Below are 22,557 nucleotides of genomic sequence, written 5' to 3' on the forward strand. Positions count from 1 at the left end.
GCACCTGCTACCAAGAATGCACTAACCTGTCTCACAAACATCATACTTGCAATTGTTAGATTAAGATTTCTACCTGAATACAGGTTATGTGGCTGCTCAGAGAAGATGTCCCTCAGGATTTCCTGGTCAATTAGGGCATTACAGATGGTGACCAGCTACTTGATTTTTATCTGGAAGTTAACCAGCAGCCAAGCACTAGCACTTCCATCTTGGACAACTGACTTTCATCCAGTTTCCCATTTTTGCCAGACCTTGGAAAAACAAGGCAATGGCTCGATCTGGGTATGATAAAAAGGTGACAGAGCTGTCAATCATCAGGAGGTTGAGAACACTGTAACCCTTATCAGCTTCCCAAGTGCCTTCACCTACACATTAAACAAAAGAGGTAATAAGACTGGGCTTTGTGATTCTGATACCATTCTAAGCAATTCCTTCCACTGTGTCAGGTCTCGCAAACGCATCAACTGCATCTTATATTTGACACTATTAAGACTGCTGAAAGTTCTAGCTGGATTAGTGCATCTGACCTGTACGCTGAAATTATGAAATCAGAGTGAGTAATACTGTTTCTGTATCATATCCTGATCTTAAATGTAACAGGCAGATGTCTGAAGGACAAAAGGATGTCAGATACCATTTCATTTGGCCTGACAGAAGCAGCAAAAACTTTGGAGAACCATTCATATATCAATCCATATATCAATGGTGTACACTTCCCATTTCAAAGCAGAAAAAATAGTAATTTTGCTCAATTATGTATCCAAATAATTTCAATAAAGGTAAAAATCTTCTTACTGATTTGTAGAGCACCCAGCCTACCAAAAATAAGTCAGTGCTGTGTTGCCAGCTCTTATCAACTCTTGTCCTGAATATTCATCAATGTAGTGAATTATATATAGGAGCAGGCAAGCTCCACTGTTCTGTAGGCATCAGTAATATGGGGAAATGGCTCCAGTTAGAACTATTCCTGTGCTGAAACCTATATATGCCTTTGTCAAAAGGCAAACTGACATTTGATCATTTTACTCCTAGAACAGTAAGCCCAAAGTTCTCAGAAGTGTTTTCATTTCATAGTGTTAGTGACATTAGAGTTAGTTTAGGTTTAGTTAGACTAACAAGCCAAACTAGAGTTCTGAAATAAATGCCAATATTTTCCACTTACATATTTTAAAAAAAAATAGGCTAGAGAAGACTTTCAATACAATGTACTCAATGAAGCTATTATAACCAAACTAATCACCTTATGCACTGAATTTGATAACCTTGAATTAAATGCATCAACTCTTAAATAAACCTTGAATGAAAGGGTCTCATAGGAAAGAAGATCTTTTGATTTAGTAAAAGACAAGGAATCCTTTGTTAACTGCTGCAGGAAACTAGCAGGTTAAGGAGGCTTTTAGTATTTGCTTCAACACTCATAAGGACTGAGCATTTTTATGAAATTCACAAGACTAAATAATGCTTACAAAGTACTCCTTGTGTTTACAAAGCAAGGAAATCTTTCCCAGTGGTATGAATTTTTCTACAATTATCAAGATATTTTAAACTGTGACTTTAATAGCTGCAATTTATAATCAAAAAGGTCATTACAGCTTCTCAAGGGTAGACTCTCAAAATTAGGAGATCAGTTACAAAGTCTGAAGCAGATTCTAATACTTTACAGGTAAATTTTTATTGTATCTGAAGAAATAAAGGATGGCAGACCAATATGCTCCCAAACATTACGCAGTGCTGTCACTTGCCCCTTTCAGGAAAGGTTAACTTCACAAGCACCACACATTTTGAAGCAAACTAAGTGAAACTGCAACAAAATCATTTAACCATAACAGTCTGCTCAGAAGGAAAGAATAGAAAATAATGGCATAAGAGATGATTCAATGCTGAAAATGAGCAAAGAGGACAAGCCGTATAGCAATAGCAAGTGGAAGAAAGTAATCTTGTATCATTGATCCAATAAATATTTTACAGATAAGGATTCATACCATAGGCATTCCAGCACAAAGTAATTTGCATCAATATCAATAGGTGTGCTGCAAGTGCTGATATGACAAGTCTAGTGAACATATACTGAAATGTAGAAATAGAATGGACAATTTTAACTTTCTGCAATGATACAATAAGGCATCATTTTCAAAGATACCAGAACTCTAGAATAAAAGCATTTTTTTTAAAATACTTGATATGATATGATACCTTTTCACTTTGCTATAGGCAGCTAATTATATATTTTATATTTTTCTTCAAACATGGCTTAAAACTGTAATGGATTAGATAAGTGCAAACAGTTTGAATCTAACGAAGGACACTACTAACAAAATACTTGGGATACAAAAGAAGAGATCTGTATCTAACACTATAGGGCTTATTTCATATTACATTCCAATGGATACATCCTCATTTCAAATTTCATTGAAATAACCATTCCAATATCCATTTGAAAACCAGGTAACAGAATCTGACATTATAAAAGTACAAGAGATTGTGTTTAGAGGTTTCCTCAGTTGTGATGTACTTTCCCTCAGTAACTGCCCCATCCAAATGAAGGACAGACATGGTAAACTGTGTACACACTAAAAAATAGCTTTGACGGCACAGTAATGCTATTCAATGTATCTCACTTTCACTCAATGGCCAATGTGAGGAATTTAACAAGAAGTATGTGAAAATTTCCTCTTGAGTAAAATCAACACTCAGCCACAAGCTTACAATAAAACTGCACTTCAAATAAGTTCACAGGCCCCCAGGATTCTGTCATCTGCCTTTCAGAGGAAAGATTACTGAGGGTATGTCTACACTGCAATTAAACACCCACGGCTGACCCATATGAACTGACTCCAGCTCAAGGGCTCAGGCTACGGGGCTATAAAATTGTGATGTAGACCTTTGGGGCTCAAGCTGGAGCTCAAGCTCAGGGACCCCATGAAGGAGTAGTGGGAAGCCTATTTTTTAATCAATGATCTGGAAATAAACATAATCACTGATAATAAAATTTGCAGATGACACAAACGCTGGCGGAGAGATAAATAATGAGGAGGACAGGTCAATCACAAGGAACAATCTGGATTGTTTGGTAAGCTGGGCCCCTTCGAACAAAATACACTTTATACAGCCACATGCTATCAGGCACTGCCTCCAATAATTAGGCCTAATGGCTGAAGCGTGGATAACAGCTAGGCATAGGTTTGTGTCTAGGCTAAGGAATTGAGATCCAGGGGCAGGAGGATCAAAACCGAGATCAGAGTCTGTAGACAAACCAGGATAAGAACGGTAGCCAGAGGCCAGGTGCAGGACATAAATCAAATCTGGGAGGTCAGAGTGCAAGCCAACATGATACCAAAGTCAGAGTTCAGATAGGTGTCAAAGGTCGAAACCAGATAGAGTCTGAGGCTTTGGGGGTGTGACATGAGCGGGGGGTGACTATACCTCAAAGTAGCACCCTATAAACTCCATAATCATCATCTGTATATGGTTATGATATTTCTTCCAAAGCATGCCTTGTAAGCTATTATATGAAAGATCATGATCTGCTGAAACTCACTGTTCTGTTAAAATATGTACTGCGACGGGGCAAGGCCAGATGGAGATAGATATATTAGCTCCAGGCTAAACAAATCCCTGGTACCAGGATAAGTGAAATGGCAGCTGCTCCAGCTCAATTAAGACACCTGAGGCCAATTAAGAACTTTCCAGAAGGCAGGGAGAAGGCTAGGTTGATTGGGACACATGAAGCCAATCAGGGGCTGGCTGAAACTAGTTAAAAGCCTCCCAGTTAGTCAGGTGGGTCTGCATGTCAGGAGCAGTGAGAGAAAGCTGTACTGTTGGAGAGACTGAGGAGTACACACCATATCAGGTACAAGGAAGGAGGCCCTGAGGTAAGGATGAAGTGGAGCTTGAGGAAGTGAGGGCTGCTGTGGGGGAAGTAGCCCAGGGAATTGTACATGTCATGTTCCTAATAGGTCAGCTACCATAACTGATACTATTAAGGTCCCTGGGCTGGAGCCTGGAGTAGAGGGTGGGCCCAGGCTTCCCCCCCACTTTGCCCCCTGATTAATCACTGAGACTGGGAGACAACAGAGACTGTGCAAGGAAGGATAACTTCTCCTCACCTCCCTCACTGGCTTATGATGAAAATGGCTCAGTAGACTATGACCCTTGTTCCTAGAGAGAAAAGGGTTACGTGGAGGGTCACAGTGAGCCTCTGAGGCTAGCAAAATCCGCCAGGAAATGAGGGACCCACGAAGGTAAGGACAGAGCTTTGTCACAGTACATAGTTATTGTGTATGAAGTTATGAGATTCTGCTATATGGCTGTTATTGAAATATGTTGAAAGTCTGGTAGACACCCACAGCCAGCTCTCCAGGGACAACGAAGGAGTGACCCACACCCAGGTGGGCATTAAACGATTATCAGCAACCATGGACCAGCAGGGGAATTGTAAACAAGAGATTTACAATTCAATAAGAGACGGTTGTGCAAACACCACACAATGGGGACTGCTTAACTCTGTGACTCAGCAAAGGACATGTCTGGACCAGTGTTTTTCCAGGGACATGAATTGAGAGTATAAAATAAGGGGCAGTGACATCATGAGACCACCTCACTCCTCCTCCACCTACTCTGAAGGCAACAAGAATGCTGGGAAGACAAGAACTTTGAACTGGGGAGATTGGTCCCAGGCTGAGAAGGGAATTTAGACTGTATATTAAGAACTGTAATGTGCCTGTAACATCCAATGAAGTGAGAAAAACTGTTTGATTCAAATCTTACTATGAATGATAAATTTTAGGATTTAGAATGAGTGTTTACTTTTTATTTCTTAGGTAACTATCTCCGACCTTTATGCCTACCACTTATAATCACTTTAAATCTTTCTGTAATAAATACACTTCTTTTAATGTTTTATCTTTACCAGTGAATTTGTCTAAAGCCTTTGGGAAAAAGACAGTTACCTGTTCCGTAACTGGTGTTATTCTAGAAGTGTTACTCATGTCCATTCCATATTAGCTGTGTGTGCTTGCCACATGCACCGGTGTCGGAAGTTTTTCCCTCAGTGGTATCCATAGGGGACCAGCTCTGGCACCCTCTGGAGTGTAGAGCATCTAGGCCGTATTGTCTGTAAACACTCTCACTACTTTGCCTGACAGATGCAGTAGGAAGACCCTGCAGGCCAGACGTACCACTCTGAGTTCCTTGACATTTATGTGCAATGCAATCTCCTCTGGGGACCACGTCCCTTGGGTCTGTAGCTCACCTAGATGCACTCCCCAGCTGATGGCCGAAGCATCCAATATCAGTTTGACTGAGTGGCGTGCCCTATCGAATGAACCTCCTTCCAGGACAGCCTTGGGGTCAGTCCACTACTGCAGGGATGTAAGTATCACTGGTGGAACAGTAACAACCTTGTGCAAGTGATCTCTGGACTGGGAATAGACTGTCACCAGCCACTGCTGCAAGGGTCACATTCTGAAGCCTCGCATGGTGGACAACATACATACATGCGGCCATGTGGCCCAGCAGATGCAGACATACCCGGCTGTGATTAGAGGGAACGCAGAGATCCCCTGTGATGAAGTCCACCATCATTTGGAACCTTTCCTGTGACGGGAAAGCTTTGGCGCAGGTGGAGTCGAGCACCACTCCAATAAACTCTATCCTTTGCACCGGATAGAATATTGATTTCTTGTAGTTCACCAACAGGCCCAGGACCAGCACGTGACCTGTCACTCCGCAATGTCCCATTAGACTTGAGACCTGGAGTGGCCTTTGATCAGACAGTCATTGAGATACAAGTATATTTGAATACCCCAACACCTGAGGTAAGCTGCTACCACTGACATGCACTTGGTAAACACGCTTGGTGCTGTTGCTAAGCTGAAAGGGAGGACCGCAAACTGGTAGTGGTCCGATCCCACTGTGAAGCGCAGGAAGCATCTGTGTTCATGGAAGATCACTATATGAAACTATGCATCCTTCAAGTCGAGGGCAGCATACCAGTCTTCCGGATCCAGGGAGGGTATGATGGAGGCCAGGGAGACCAAGTGGAACTTCAACTTCTTTAGGTATTTGTTGAGGTCTCGCACGTCCAGGATAGGTCTTAGACCGCCTTTGGGATTAGAAAGTACTGGGAATAGAATTCCTTGTTCCTACACTCACAAGGAACTTCATCCACCACTCCCAGCTGCAGCAGGCCCTTCACCTCCTGAACAAGGAGAAGAGGTCTGGAGATAAATGTGAGAAGGGAGGGACAGGCAGTAGAAACAAAAGGGAAACTATTTGAGCAGCATATTTCAGAAGTCATGAGATCTTTCTGAGTGTAGTCTTCATTGATTTGAGATCTACCATCCCATTCTCTCACGAGAAGAGAAAACCTATAATGGCAGCAGACCATAAAGAGACCCAGTTTGGGAATATTTTAATTAAGTTCCTCTACCTGTGAGTAAGACAGGCATGCGTGCAAAATGCAAAGAATGCAACAAAGAAATACAAGGCCTGGTTTCCCGAATGAAACACCATCATGAGAAGTGTTCTTTCTCAGGAGGAAGCGGCATTGAAGATGATGAAAGGAACATGCCTGAATATGCAGGATCTTCAGGTTGGTAAACTTTTTTATTTCATACTTCTTTCTTAAGGACTGCCTGTCTTCCTTCTGGACTATTCCTGAATTCTCATGTTTGAGCAAAAAATATAGTTATTAGTCTACGGTAGTACCACTTTAGATGCAGCTGTGATAAAAAAATAAATGGCTGAAATAGGCAGATCTTCCTTTTACAATTTCACCTTTAAAGTAGTACTAAGTGTCAGTGAATACAATGAGTAATACTAAATGAGCAGTATGGTAATAATAATTAAATAACTGCATTGACTTATTTTGTTTCGGAGAATCCATCCTCAACATAAAAGATTAAGAAGACTATCCACCTTCAAGATCATAATCATTTTCTATAGTTTCAGAGTTATCTGCCAATGATAGTGTTTCAGTCACATCATTTATGTCACACAGCCACAATAAATCACCTGTAGCAAAAAGAAGAAAAAATCTCCATCATCCAAAAACAACCATAGATAAGTTTGTAATAAGAAACAGATTACAAAAAGAGGTAATTAATGAAAAAACTGCCCGATTTGTTTACGCAACAATCACTCCTTTCCGTATGATTGAGAACCCACACTTCATAAACATGATTCAGACATTAAGACCAGAATACAGTCCACCCAACAGAGCAGATGCCACAGGCAAATTGCAGGATAAAGTGTATGAAAGAGAAATTGCTCAATGTGCAAAAGGTCTAGAGGGTAAAATTGTTAACCTGAGTCTTGATGGGTGAAGCAATGTCCACTATGATCCTGTTGTATGTGCTTGTGTGACAACAGAAGAGAATATCTTCCTTACAGAAAAAAATGATATATCAAGAAATGCACACACAGCAAAATACTTACATGTAGCAGCAGTAAAAGCTATAACAAACTGTGAAAAAAATTCAAATGTCTGGAACGCTGGTTGGTCACAGACAATGCTGCAAATGTATCAAAGATGAGAAGAAATTATTTAGAAGAGTCCCAAGCTAATAAAATAAGGTTGCAGTGCTCATTTGATGCACCTCCTAGCCAAACACTTCAGTGTTCCAGAAATAAAGGTTAATGTTGTTGAAACTGCAAAATACTTCCGTAACAACCACTTTGCAGCAGCTGCTCTGAAAAAAGTGGGAGGAACCAAGCTAACTCTCCCACAAGACATGCAATGGAAGTCAGTAGTGGACTCTTTTGAGCTCTATATCAAGAACTAGCTTAATCGGATGACAGTTTGCGAACAAAATCGTGAAAAAAAAAATGGCACTGTCACAGCCAAAGTTCTCAACATTGGGCTTAAGAGAAATGTTGAATACATACTGAGTAAGTACCCTGAAGCCTATTTCTGTAGCCTTGAACAAAAAGGAGGGGAATAGCTGTTTTACTGCTGATGCTGTTGACATTGGAAGGAACTGAGTGAGATCTTAAAAGAGAAATATGCACTGACAGAGTTAAATTACGAGCATTAAAAAAACGAATGGGACAAGCACTATCTCCAGCTCATTTTCTTGCAAATATTCTCAATGCTCGGTACCAGGGTCAAACCTTAACTGCTGAAGAAGAAGAGTTGGCTATGACATGGACATCCAGCAATCATCCCTCCATAATGCCAACTACAATAAACTTCAGAGCTTAAGGTTAACCATTCAAGAAATATATGTTTGCTGACGATGTTTTAAAAAAAGTCACAACAGTGAACTGGTGGAAGTCATTTAAGCACTTGGATTCAGAGACTGTTGAAGTGATAATCTCACTTTTAACACCAGTAGCTTCTTCTGCCAGCGTAGAAAGAATATTTTCTTGCTTTGGACTAATTCATTCCAAATTGAAATCATTTGAGACCTGAAAAATCATTTGGGACCTGAAAGCTTGTTTTTCTTTTCCAGATTATGAACAAACAGGAAAATCAAGGTGAAGACGACTGAGTTAGCTGCAGAAGCCAATATTTTAAGTTTCTCATGTTGACCTGGCCGACATAGTCTATTTAATTTCTGGGTTTGTTTTTTTTTTAAATTTCATTTAACTATTTTATTTAAAAACAATTTTAACAAAAACAAAACTGATTTTAAAAAACTTGAATATTTAACTTAATTCAAAAATTCATATACTTGTTTTGTTAAAATATTATATATTTGCTGTTGAAGAAAAATATCCAACATACACAAAACAATTTTAAATGTCTGCCTGGTGATGTTCTCCTTCTAATACAGCATGGCAAGAAAATCCTCCAAATATTAATGATTAACCTGTTGAATTAGAGATAGGTCACCTCCCAGTGACTTCATAAATATCTACTTCAATTATCTTTGGTAAATGAAATAACCAAACAATCATTCATTTTCTGATATAGCTGTAAAACTTATCTGAAAAGTTTTCAAAATAAATTAGTTTAAACTTGTATAGTAAAAAGAAAAGGATTACTTGTGGCACCTTAGAGACTAACAAATTTATTAGAGCATAAGCTTTCGTGAGCTACAGCTCAGCATCCGATGAAGTGAGCTGTAGCTCACGAAAGCTTATGCTCTAATAAATTTGTTAGTCTCTAAGGTGCCACAAGTACTCCTTTTCTTTTTGCGAATACAGACTAACACTGCTACTCTGAAACATGTATAGTGCGTACCTTCTAAAAATGAAACCTACATCTATCTCTTAGTTGTGAAGAATACGTCTTAAAGCTGTAACAACCAATAAGAATGCACTTTTATGTAGAAATCCATGATTAAACAGAGTCATCCTGACTTGTGATTTAAATCGATTTGATTTAAATCAAATCTACCCTGTTCAACAGGGTCTTGATCAGTGTAAAGTGGTACATTTCTGGGGTGCAAAGCTAGGGGATTTGCTGACGTTCTCCTGTGTATGGTTCATTAATGGCTTAGAGCAGTATTTCTCAAACTGTGGTCCATGGACCCCTGGGGGTCCATGAAGGTACTCCAGGGGGTCTACGGAGCCCGCTGAACAACTCCTCCTCCTCCCTCTATCTCCTGTAGGCTACTCAAGCCAAACCAGGAGATTTTTTGCCTAAAACTCCGGCAGCGCAGCGGGGCTAAGACAGGCCTGCCCTGGCCCCATGTTGCTTCTGGAAGTGGACGGCATGTCCCGGAGGCGGGGGGAGGCAAGGGGTCTCCATATGCTGCCTGCGCTCCCAGTGCCAACTCCACAGCTCCCATTGGCTGGGAACTGTGGACAATGGGAGCTGCAGGGGCAGTGCCTGCGGGCAGGGGCAGTGCGTCAAGACCCCCTGACCCCTCCTCCCCCTTCCTAGGAGCCATGCCAGAGAGATGTTCCAGTTCCACCCGGACGGAGCCTGAACCCTCTCCCCATCCCATACCCCAACCCCCTGCCCCAGCTCAGTGCCTGCACTCAAACTCCTTCCCAGAGCCCACACCTGCACCCCAAGCCCTTCCACCAGCTTGGTGAAAGTGAGGGTGGGGGAGAGCTAGTGATGGAGAGAGGGTGGATGGAGTGAACAGGGGGAGGGAGGGAGGGCACGGGAAGAGGTGGGGAGGGAGTGGAGCCTTAGGGGAAGGGGTTGAGTGGAGATGGGGCCTGGAGCTGAGCAGGAGGGCTTGGGGGTCCCTGAAAATTTTTTAATCAAAATAGGGTTCCTTGGGTTGCTAAAGTTTGAGAACCACTGGCTTAGAAAGCATTCATGCAACTTAGATTCATAGAATCATAGAATATCAGGGTTGGAAGGGACTTCAGGAGATCATCTAATCCAACCCTCTGCTCAAAGGAGGACCAATCCCCAACTAAATCATCCCAGCCAGGGCTTTGTCTAGCCTGACCTTAAAAACCTCTAAGGAAGGAGATTCCACCACCTCCCTAGGTAACCCATTCCAGTGCCTCACCACCCTCCTAGTGAAAAAGTTTTTCCTAATATCCAACCTAAAGCTCCCACATTGCAACTTGAGACCATTACTCCTTGTTCTGTCATCTGCTACCACTGGGAACAATCTAGATCCATCCTCTTTGGAACCCCCTTTCAGGTAGCTGAAAGCAGCTATCAAATCCCCCCATTCTTCTCTTCTGCAGACTAAATAATCCCAGTTCCCTCAGCCTCGCCTCATAAGTTATGTTCTCCAGCCCTCTAATCATTTTTGTTGCCCTCCGCAGGACTCTCTCCAATTTTTCCACATCCTTCTTGTAGTGTGGGGCCCAAAACTGGACACAGTACTCCAGATAAAGAAAAAGGAGTACTTGTGGCACCTTAGAGACTAACAAACTTATTTGAGCATAAAGTACTCCAGATGAGGCCTCACCAATGTCAAATAGAGGGGAACAATCACGTCCCTTGATCTGCTGGCAATGCTCCTACTTATACAGCCCAAAATGCCATTAGCCTTCTTGGCAACAAGGGCACACTGTTGACTCATATGCAGCTTCTCATTCACTGTAATCCCTAGGTTCTTTTCTGCAGAACTGCTGCCTAGCCACTCGGTCCCTAGTCTGTAGCAGTGCATGGGATTCTTCCATCCTAAGTGCAGGATTCTGCACTTGTCCTTATTGAACCTCATCAGATTTCTTTTGGCCCAATCCTCTAATTTATCTAGGTCCCTCCGTGTCCTATCCCTACCTTCCAGCATATCTACCACTCCTCCCAGTTTAGTGTCATCTGCAAACTTGCTGAGGGTGCAACCCACGCCATCTTCCAGATCATTAATGAAGATATTGAACAAAATCGGCCTCAGGACTGACCCTTGGGGCACTCCGCTTGATACTGGCTGCCAACTAGAAATGGAGCCATTGATCACTACCCGTTGAGCCCAAGAATCTAGCCAGCTTTCTATCCACCTTATAGTCCATTCATCCAGCCCATACCTCTTTAACTTGCTGGCAAGAATACTGTGGGAATTTATCCAGGTGTGTCCCTGCATGTTGTTGACTGAGTGATCACAGCACCTGGAGAGGTTTGCTGCTTGTCACTAGCAAAGCATCATGAGAGACAGCTGCAGGCTGAAGAGTTAAGGGAGCAGAGTGGTCCCACATTCCAGGTTGTACCCCACGGATCTGTCACATAAGAAAGAGGAGGCAAGGCTAGAGCGGGTCAGTGATGTCGCTGGAGTGAGGCTAGTGCAAGGGGGAAAAGGACAGGGCTCAAGCAAGGCTGGGGAAGGAGCAGGTTGGGAGTCGCTGGAGTCTGATGTACTGCAAGGCAGCAGAAAGGTTCGTGGCCAGGTAGCTCTGTTGCTCAGACTCTGGTGAGGTTGTGGAAATATCTGAGCCTGGGGTCATCTGACCCAGGATCTGCTCAGTGATAGTTTGCTTCTGCATGCCTGAGGGCTGACTCACCACAGCACCTGAGTGAGCAGCCCTGGTTTGGCTGTGAGTTTGCCTCGTACATGCATGGTCATCTAGGAACTAACAATGCAGGCCATAAATCCATTAAGTGTGTGAGGAGGATTGGGGGAGGCAGACCATATCCTGTAAAACTGACTCTGAAAAGGATTTAAGGTTATAGTGGACAAGCAACTCAACATAAGCCCCCATTAACATACTGTGGGAACAAAGGCTAATGCAATCCTTGGAGGGGAGGAAAAGGACGGAGGTGATTTTACCCCTGTATACAGCTTTGGTGAGACTGATACTGGAATATTGTATCCAGTTCTACTGTCCACATTTTAAAAAGGATGTTAAAAAATTGGAAAGGATGCAGAGAAGAGCCACAAAAATTATTGGAGTGCTGGAAAAAATACCCTACAGTGAGAAACAGAGTGCAATCAGAAAAAGATCAACATATTACTAGATTATATTGTACCTATACCTTCATGGGAAGAAAACAGCAGATACTAGTAGCTGAGAAAGGCATAATAAGAACCAATGGCTAGAATTTAAATCTAGACAAATCCAAATTAGAAACAAGCAAAAACTTTCAAGTAAAGATGATCAACAACTGGAAGAAACTACTGAGAGAAGTGATGGATTCTCCATCTCTTGATGTCTTCAAGTTAAGTCTGGATGCCGTTATCGGAAAAGGATTTCCCCCAGGTCAGGTTGGCAGAGACCTTGGGGGCTCTTTAAGTCTTTAAATCAAGACGTCAATTCAGCTAGAAATTATGGGCCTCTTACAGGAGTGAGTGGATGAGGTTCTGTGGCCTGTGATGTGCAGAAGATCAGACTAAATGATCATGATGTCCCTTCTGTCTTTAAAGTCTCTTTAGTCAAACACAAGTTGCTGGGCTCAGTGAAATTACACAGAATTAGATCCTTTTGATCTTAAAAAAAAAATCTAAGAATTCATCCCCACTGCAGTTCATCCTGTTCATGAAATGAAGGAGTCCTGTGGAGAAACACAGTATGTGATCGTGTATTTGCAAATACAATGAAAATACACAAGAAGGCTGAAGTAAGACTGAACAGTCTACCTCAGTGTTCTTTTAATGTAGGTGTTTTTAAAAGTAATTTCCTAGGTTTTTTTTTAAACTGAAAAAAATATAGATATTCCATCATGTAGAATCATACTGACATTCACAAGGGTCATCAGCAGAGTTGGAACCTTTAGATGCATAGCACAGATCCCTGCCACTTTAGTTAAAGTAAATGACAGCAGCTGTAGTAGGCTCTCATCCTTGAGGTCAAAGAGCCACTACACTTTCTGCCAGTGAGTTTCACAGCCACCCACTAGGAGCAGAAGAATGCTGAGATTCAGGAAACTTTGATTCAATTTGAGACTCTGGAGGGGAACGTTCCCTAGTGATCAAAGACGATACTGTCCCTATTCCCCCCAATCCTGACCACTTATGTCTCTGTCCTACCCTCTCTTTCCACACTCCAGTTCCTTATTCCCAGTCTCCTTTACCCCCTGGATTTCAGGTTGGAGCATTCTCAGCATGCACAGAGTCTTCAGAGAATTTATCTGCCAAATTCTAGCAAATCTCTACTGAGCAGGTGTAAATTGAGATTTTTCAAAGGTTTACAGTTTGGTCAAATTTGGGCACTTTTTCATGGGAACACCAAAAAACATTCCTTACTAAGAGGCAACCCTCTGCCAAAGCTTGGGGGCAATACAACTTTTCAAAGAACAAGTTGGCAGAAATTTTTTAAAACATGAACAACACAATGTATTTTGCCTAATCTCATTCTCAGAAACAGCTGAACCATTTCTGCAGAAACTTTACAAAAATCAAAAATTAAAATCAGTCTGTGACAGACAGCGAGCATGGAAAAATTCAGCCCCAATGTTTAAAGTTTAGCAAACTTACAAGCAACTGAAAATGAGATTTTATAAAGGCAAATGTGTGGCAAACAACTGCATGTGGCATTAAAAACTCTGTCTATAGGAATCATGAACAGGTCGGACTACCAAAAGGAGCTGCCAAACAACTCTCCAATACCAAATTCTACATGCCATTTTCCTCAGATCCCACTGAGGAATACTCTAAGAAACTGCACCATCTACTCAGGACACTCCCTACACTAACACCGGAACAAATCAACATACCCTTAGAGCCCCGACCGGGGTTATTCTATCTACTATCCAAGATCCACAAACCCAGAAACCTTGGACGCCTCATCATCTCGGGCATTGGCACTCTCACTGAAGGACTGTCCAGATATGTGGACTCTCTACTCAGACCCTACGCCACCAGCACTCCCAGGTATCTCCATGATATCACGGATTTCCTGAGAAAACTACAATGCATTGGTGATCTTCCAGAAAACACCATCCTAGCCACCATGGATGTAGAGGCGCTCTACACAAACATCCCACACACAGATGGAATACAAGCTGTCAGGAACAGTATCCCTGATGATGCCACAGCACAACTGGTTGCTGAGCTCTGTAACTATATCCTCACGCACAATTATTTTAAACTTGGTGACAATATATTCCTTCAGACAAATGGCACCGCTATGGGCACCCGCATGGCCCCACAATGTGCCAACGTTTTTTATGGCTGACCTGAAACAATGATTCCTCAGCTCTTGCCTCTTCTCTACCTACAGTACATTGAATACATCTTCATCATCTGGACCCATGGGAAGGAAACCCTGGAAGAATTCCACTACGATTTCAACAGCTTCTATCCCACCATCAACCTCAGCATGGACCAATCTACACAGGAGGTCCACTTCCTAGACACCACGGTGCAAACAAGTGATGATCACGTTAACACCACCCTATACCCAAAACCCACCGACCACTATGCCTTCCTTCATGCCTCCAGCTTCCATCCCGGACACACCTCACGATCCGTTGTCTACAGCCAAGCGCTGAGGTACAACCGCATTTGCTCCAACCCCTCAGACAGATACCAACACCACAAGATCTTCACCAAGCATTCTCAAAACTACGATACCCGCACGAGGAAATAAGGAAATAGATCAACAGAGCAAGACATGTACCAGGAAGCCTACTGCTGCAAGACAAGCCCAAGAAAGAAACCAACAGAACTCCACTGGCCATCACATACAGTCATCTCCAACACATCATCACTGATCTACAACCCATCCTGGACAACAATCCCTCACTTTCACAGGCCTTGTGAGGCAGGCCAGTCCTCGCCCACAGACAACCTGAAGCATATTCTCACCAGCAACTACACACCGCACCATAGTAACTAACTCAGGAACCAATCCATGCAACAAATCTCGATGCCAACTCTGCCGCATATCTACACCAGCGACACCATCACAGGACCTAACCAGATCAGCCACACCATCACTTGCTCATTCACCTGCACGTCCACCAATGTAATACATGCCATCACGTGCCAGCAATGCCCCTTGGCTATGTACATCAGCCAAACTGGACAGTTCCTACGTAAAAGGATAATGGACACAAATCAGATATTAGGAATGGCAATATACAAAAACCTGCAGGAGAACACTTCCACCTCGCTGGACACACAGCAGCAGATTTAAAGGTAGCCATCCTGCAGCAAAAAAACTTCAGGATCAGACTTTAACGAGAAACTGCTGAGCTTCAGTTCATTTGCAAATTTGACACTATCAGCTCAAGATTAAACAAAGACTCTGAATGGCTAGCCAACTACAAAAGCAGTTTCTCCTCCCTTGGTGTTCAGACCTCAACTGCTAGAAGAGGGCCTCATCCTCCCTGATTGAGCTAACCTTGTTATCCCTAGCCTGATTCTTGCTTGCATATTCATACCTGAATCTGGGAATTTCCACTACATGCATCCGACGAAGTGGGTATTCACCCACAAAAGTTTATGCTCCAATACATCTGTTAATCTATAAGGTGCCACAGGACTCTTTGCCTGTCTATAAGAGGAAAACACATAATGTAACAAACAAATCCAATATTTATTGGGAGTCTAGTTTCTGCAAGTGCAACAGTGGGAAATCTTCAGAAACAAGGTCTCCACAATATCCTCCTCAACAACAACATGCTTAAACAGCAGAGGTCCCTAGCACTGAGCAGCCATGATCACACTGTACATCTTTATTCCAGATATGTAACTGCTCCACAGGTTTATTAGAGCCAGGTTAATCTCCTGGCCTTTAGTTCCATCTTCAGATCTTGATATGCTGGGACTGTTTTCAGAGGCAGGCAACATGACCAAAAAGGGCCAGCTGGTGTTAGCTAATGACAATTTCAGTTGTCTCAAGGCCAGTTTTCAACAACGCATCCCTATTTCTGATTAAGTCAATCCATCTTATACCCAGTAGTCGCTACTGGCAATGCACATGAAATGCCTCCAGTCTCCTGATATCTTGTTTAGGCAATGTACATGTTTCAGATCCATATAAGAGAACTGCAAGAATTGGTTTGATAAATCCATACTTTTGTATATAGTTTCACCTGCTTTGATTCCAGACCTTATGTAAGTCCTTCATGTATGAGGCTGCTAAACCATTTTTCCTTAGGATGTGTGACTGGCTGCGCCAATTTGATGACAGTTTAGTGCCTAGATAGATTAAGTCATCGACTACTTCCACAGTTTGTTTGGAAGCACAGATATCTTGTCACAACTCACAATATTCCCCTCCAGTTATCAAAATCAAGATGCCACAATCTGAATAGTACCACCATCATCTCTCTTAGTCAGAAGATATTTACTGAGAACAGCAATTCTGTTCCACATCTTATTACATCAGTTATGTTCTGCAACAAAGTCAAAATAAGTGAAAAATATTTGCTTCTCATTTGTATGGAAAGCGAATAAAGAATTAGTTTACAACAGAGTACGCAGCTCCTGACACACAAGTAGCCCCTGATCCTCTTGGCTTTTACTCCGCATGGGAGCAAAACAAACTGAAATTGACAAGATTCATTCTTCCTTCCTACTAGGGCTGTCAAGCGATTAAAAAAATTAATCACACTGTTAAACAATAATAGAATACCATTTATTTAAATATTTTGGATGTTTTCCAGTGGTGAGCTGGAGCCAGTTCGCACCGGTTCGCATGAACCAGTTGCTAAATTTTGCAGCCAGTTGAGAATCGGTTGGTAAATTTTGCAGCCGGTTGAGAACCGGTTGTTAAAGGGGTGGGCAAACTCCTGTCCTGTCCATCCCATCCGAGCTCTTGGCTCCCCCTGTGAATTTGTACTCACCCAAAGGCACTGCACGCCTTCGGCGGCGGGCCCTTCACTCGTTCTGAGGTCTTCAGCGGCAGGTCCTTCAGTGCCGCCGAAGACCCGGAGCCAGTGAAGAACCTGCCGCCGAAGACCCGGAGCGAGTGAAGGAACCAGATCTTCAGCTTCTGGCAGCTCATCACTGATGTTTTCTACATTTTCAAATATGCTGATTTCAATTACAACACAGAATACGATATATATGAAAATGTAGAAACACATCCAAAATACTTAATAAATTTCAATTGGTATTCTACTGTTTAACAATGCAATTAAAACAGTAATTTTTTTAATTGTGATTTTTTTTAATCGCATGAGTTAACTGCAATTAATCAACAGCCTTACTTCCTACTAATCTCCGGGTACAATGGAAGCAGCACTGTGAAAATGACAAATATTCTGTCCACTTCTAATTTACTGCTCTGCTCCCACATGAAGCAGGGTAAACATAAGGAAAAGTACGATTAACATGAAACAAAGCATTAGGAGAAGGTGGCGGCAGCAGCCAGGGAAAGAAGCCCAAAAAACCCAAACACACACAAACTAAGAAATAAGGCAGACAGATCAAAACAAATGGGGCAAGGAAGAGAAGGCAAGAAACTTAACAGAAATAGATTAGAAAATTAAAAAGAAGGCGTTAAATGTTGTGTATATTTGCAATGGCAAACTTCAGAACTGCAAGCAATGTTTCTTTTGCACTACAATTTGTCATAGTGTTTACTTTGTATTTGTGGCATATGCATGCAACACCAACAGAAAGGGGTCAGTGGAAAGTGTTCTCTCTTTTGTATATAGTGTGACATTTCACTTCAACTAAGGTGTCTAGGAAATGGATCTGAACTACAGAGGGTTGCCTCTTTGGTACCCTGGCCATGCTGTTTTTCAGCAAGACCCACAGACCCCAGTGCAATTCAGAAGGGTCAAATTCTTGGTAGCAGCGACATGGGGCTGGAAGCAGGTCTGCAAATGAAGGGAAATCCATGAGCTGTACCCACTTCATCCACTCAGTTGCATTCCCAAACTGACACCATATGGATCTTATGTTTCCAAAATACGAACAATAAAAAAGAATTGTAAAAACTGCTGTTTGGAGGAAGTGTGGTCTGATTTTTTTGAGCAACTACAATCATGACATAAAATTCCATTGTAACAATTTATTTTGAGCTAAATCCTGTTTCATCACTACACAATGTCATGAATTTGCAACTTAACAATGTAGCCTTGACTATCATGATATTCAGTGTTTTTGTTAGAGCCCCAGTTCCAGGAATCATTTGATGTGAGAATCTCAGCTTAAAAAAAAAAAAAAAAAAAAAGTCTAGCCCTCATAATTGCGGAGAAAAGCTTGAAAGTGTGAACATTAGAGGCTCAAAACTCACATAAGTAAAATCAAAGGGACCCAAAATATATTTTAAAAATCTCACAATTTTGGAGGGTCTGACTTGTTTTTAAAACACTGTTGACTGTCACCATTAAGAACAACTCTCCAACCAAAAAGATAACTTCAGAGACAAGTTTTGGCTACATGCAATTGCTAATCAACAGTGTTCTAGACATTGGTAGTTGCTGCTACAGTATCCCGATCTAGAGGTCTCAGTTTTAGCATTATTAGCAGTATTAGCAGTGAGAAGCTCCTAACCTCTTTGTCAAAGTTCCTTCCCCACTCTGAACTCTAGGGTACAGATGTGGGGACCTCCATGAAAACCTCCTAAACTTACTTTTACCAGCTTGGGTTAAAACTTCCCCAAGGTACAAAACTATTTTACCTTTTGCCCTTGGACTTTCGCTGCCACCACCAAACGTCTAACCGGTATTATTATTATTATTAGGAAAGAGTCCATTTGGAAAGGTCCATTTTTCACACAAAATCCTCCCCAAACCCTACACCCCCTTTCCTGGGGAAGGCTTGATAAAAATCCACACCAATTTACATAGGTGACCACAGACCCAAACCCTTGGATCTTAAGAACAATGAAAAAGCATTCAGTTTCTTAAAAGAAGAATTTTAATAGAAGAAAAAGTAAAAAGAATCACCTCTGTAAAATCAGGATGGTAAATACCTTACAGGGTAATTAGATTCAAAACATAGAGAATCCCTCTAGGCAAAACCTTAAGTTACAAAAAGACACAAAGACAGGAATATCCATTCCCTCCAGCACAGCTTATTTTCTCAGCCATTTAAAGGAATCAGAATCTAACGCATCTCTAGCTAGATTACTTACTAAATTCTAAAGACTTCATTCCTGTTCTGTCCCCGGCAAAAGCATCACACAGACAGAGAGAGAGAGAGAGAGAGGGGCTTTCTTTCTACCTCCCTGCAGCTTTTGAAAGTATCTTGTCTCCTCCTTGATCATTTTGGTCAGATGCCAGCGAGGTTATCCTAGCTTCTTGACCCTTTACAGGTGAAAGGGTTTTTCCTCTGGCCAGGAGGGATTTTAAAGGTGTTTACCCTTCCCTTTATATTTATGACAAGCCCCCCAAATCACAGATAGAGTGAAACGCTGGCTGGGATTTCTTCCTGGAGCTCTAAGAAAAAACAAAGGTAATAAGATACATGCACCTCTAAATATACTACTAAGTATATCAAGACTAACAATATTTTCCCCATCTCAAGGATGATTTTAACCAGTTGATTCTGGAAACTTTCAAGGGAGAGTTCATCAGCCACTTTGTTATAAGCTCCTGAGATGTATTTGATGTCGAAATCAAAATCTTGGAGAGCTAAACTCCACCGAATAAGTTTTTTGTTATTTCCCTTGGCGGTATGAAGCCACTGTAGCGCAGCATGGTCGGTTTGCAGGTGGAAACACTGTTCCCAAACATATGGGTGTAGCTTTTCCAGAGCATAGACAATGGCGTAACATTCTTTTTCACTGACTGACCAGTTGCTTTCCCTCTCAGACAGTTTTTTGCTGAGAAACACTACAGAGTGGAATTCCTGATCCTGTCCTTCCTGCATTAAAACTGCTCCCACAGCACGCTCACACGCATCTCTGGTTACTAGGAACGGTTTGTCAAAGTCTGGGGCCCTTAGTACAGAATCAGACGCGAGTATCGCTTTGAGCTGGTTAAAGGCCTTTTGACACTCTTTGGTCCATTGAATGGCATTTGGCTGTTTCTTTTTGGTTAGGTCTGTCCGTGGGGCGGCAATTTGGCTGTATTGCGGTACAAATCGCCTGTAATAACTGGCCAAGCCTAAGAAGGATTGGACCTGTTTCTTTGACTTTGGGACAGGCCACTTTTGGATAGTATCCACTTTGGCCTGTAGAGGGTTGATAGTTCCTTGACCCACCTCGTGTCCAAGGTAAGTCACTCTGTTTAGGCCTATTTGACACTTCTTAGCCTTAACAGTTAGTCCTGCCTCCCTTATGCGCTCAAAGACTTTTTGTAGATGTTCCAGGTGTTCTGCCCAGGAATCCGATAATATGGCCACATCATCAAGGTAGGTGACTGCATATTCTCCCAATCCCGCTAAGAGACCATCTACAAGTCTTTGGAAGGTGGCGGGTGCATTCCGCAGCCCGAAAGGGAGCACATTAAATTCATACAGCCCGACACGTGTGGTGAAGGCTGACCTTTCCTTGACGGATTCATCTAGCGGTACCTGCCAGTACCCCTTGGTTAAGTCCAAGGTAGAGATGAAGTAGGCCCATCCCAGTTTCTCCAATAGTTCATCTGTGCGTGGCATTGGATAGTTGTCTGGGCGAGTTACAGCATTTAGCTTACGGCAGTCCACGCAAAATCTTATCTCCCCATCTGATTTGGGAACTAGAACCACTGGAGATGCCCGTGCTCTGCCAGAGGGGTGGATTACACCCCTCTGTAACATATCCTGGATCTCCCATTCTATAGCAGTTTTAGCTTGAGGAGACACCCAATAAGGTTGGGTTCTAATTGGGTGAGCATTACCTGTGTCAATGGAGTGACAGTCAGTTCAGTCAGTACTGGGGTGGCTGAGAACGTCGGCGCATAGCTAGTGCACAGCTCATTGATCTGCTGTCGCTGCATACGCCCAAGGGTCATGGAGAGGTTCACCTCTTCCACGCCACCAGCACTTTTCTCTTCATAGTCGACACTTTCAGGTGACTCAGTGTCATCTCCTCCCTGGGCTGTAAACTGACAAACCTTTAATTCTCTGGAATAAAAGGGCTTTAGAGAATTAATATGGTACACTTTATGCTTTTGGTTGGAGGTGGGGAATGCTATGAGATAATTAACAGCCCCCAGGCGCTCCTGGACCGTGAATGGCCTTCCCACAACACTTCCATTTTATGGGCCTGGTGCGCCTTTAAGACCATGACCTGGTCCCCTACTTTGAAGGAATGCTCTCTGGCACGTTTATCATACCAGGCTTTTTATTCTTTTTGAGCATCCTGTAGGTTTTCTTTAGCAAGGGCTAGAGAGGTTCGGAGGGTCTTTTGTAGGTTGATTACAAAGTTCAGAATGTTAGTTCCTGGAGAAGATGTAAATCCCTCCCATTGCTGCTTCACCCTTAACCTTGCGGCCATATACAAGTTCAAATGGTGAAAACCCTAAACTGGGATGTGGTACAGCTCTATAGGCAAAGAGCAACTGCTGCAACACTAGGTCCCAATCATTGGAGTGCTCATTTATGAATTTATGCATCATGGCCCCAAAAGTTCCATTAAACTGCTCCACTATGCCATTTGTTTGATGGTGGTAATGGGTGGCAACCAAGTGATTTACCCCATGAGCTTTCCAAAGGCTTTCCATGGTTCCTACCAGGAAATTAGTGCCTGCATCTGTGAGGATGTCAGAGGGTCAAGCTACCCTGGCAAAAATGTCGGCTAGTGCCTGACACACACTTTTAGCCCTGGTGTTGCTTAGAGCTACTGCTTCCGGCCATCAGGTGGCAAAATCCATGAAAGTCAGTATGTACTGCTTTCCTCTCAGTGTCTTTTTCAGAAAAGGACCCAGAATACCCACAGCTACTCGCTGAAATGGAACTTCAATGATGGGGAGTGACTGGAGAGGGGCTTTGATCTGGTCTTGGGGTTTTCCCACTTTTTGGCATACCTCACAAGACCGGACATAGGTAGAATCATCCTTGCCCATTCCCTTCCAGTGGAATGACCTCCCTAAACAATCTTTGGTCCTGTTCACCCCAGCATGGCCACTAGGATGATCGTGGACTAAGCTCAAGAGCTTTACCCGGTACTTAGTTGGAACTACCAACTGTCTCTGAAGATTCCAGTCTTCCTAGTGTCCACCACAAAGAGTTTCCTTGTATAAAAGTCCTCTTTCTACAACAAACCCGGATCGATTAGAAGAGCTGAGAGGTGGTGGGTTGCTCCAGGCCGCCGTCCAAGATCTCTGGAGGCTTTCATCTGCTTCCTGTTCGGTCTGGAACTGTTCCTTGATGCTGGAGGCATCGGTTCCTCATTGGACTATGGACCTATGCTTGGTCCCTCTGGAAGCGATGTAGGGGC

At 42.7% G+C, this 22,557-nt stretch overlaps 1 protein-coding gene across 6 annotated transcripts in view; it reads right to left on the reverse strand.

Moving 5' to 3' along the window:
* Positions 1 to 22,557, reverse strand: part of TTC7B (tetratricopeptide repeat domain 7B) — a 343,610-nt gene that overhangs the window by 315,377 nt on the left and 5,676 nt on the right. The gene's annotated exons all lie outside the window — the stretch shown is intronic.

This window comes from Dermochelys coriacea, chromosome 6 (genome assembly GCF_009764565.3).
Source record: "Dermochelys coriacea isolate rDerCor1 chromosome 6, rDerCor1.pri.v4, whole genome shotgun sequence".
NCBI classification, from domain to species: Eukaryota; Metazoa; Chordata; order Testudines; family Dermochelyidae; genus Dermochelys; species Dermochelys coriacea.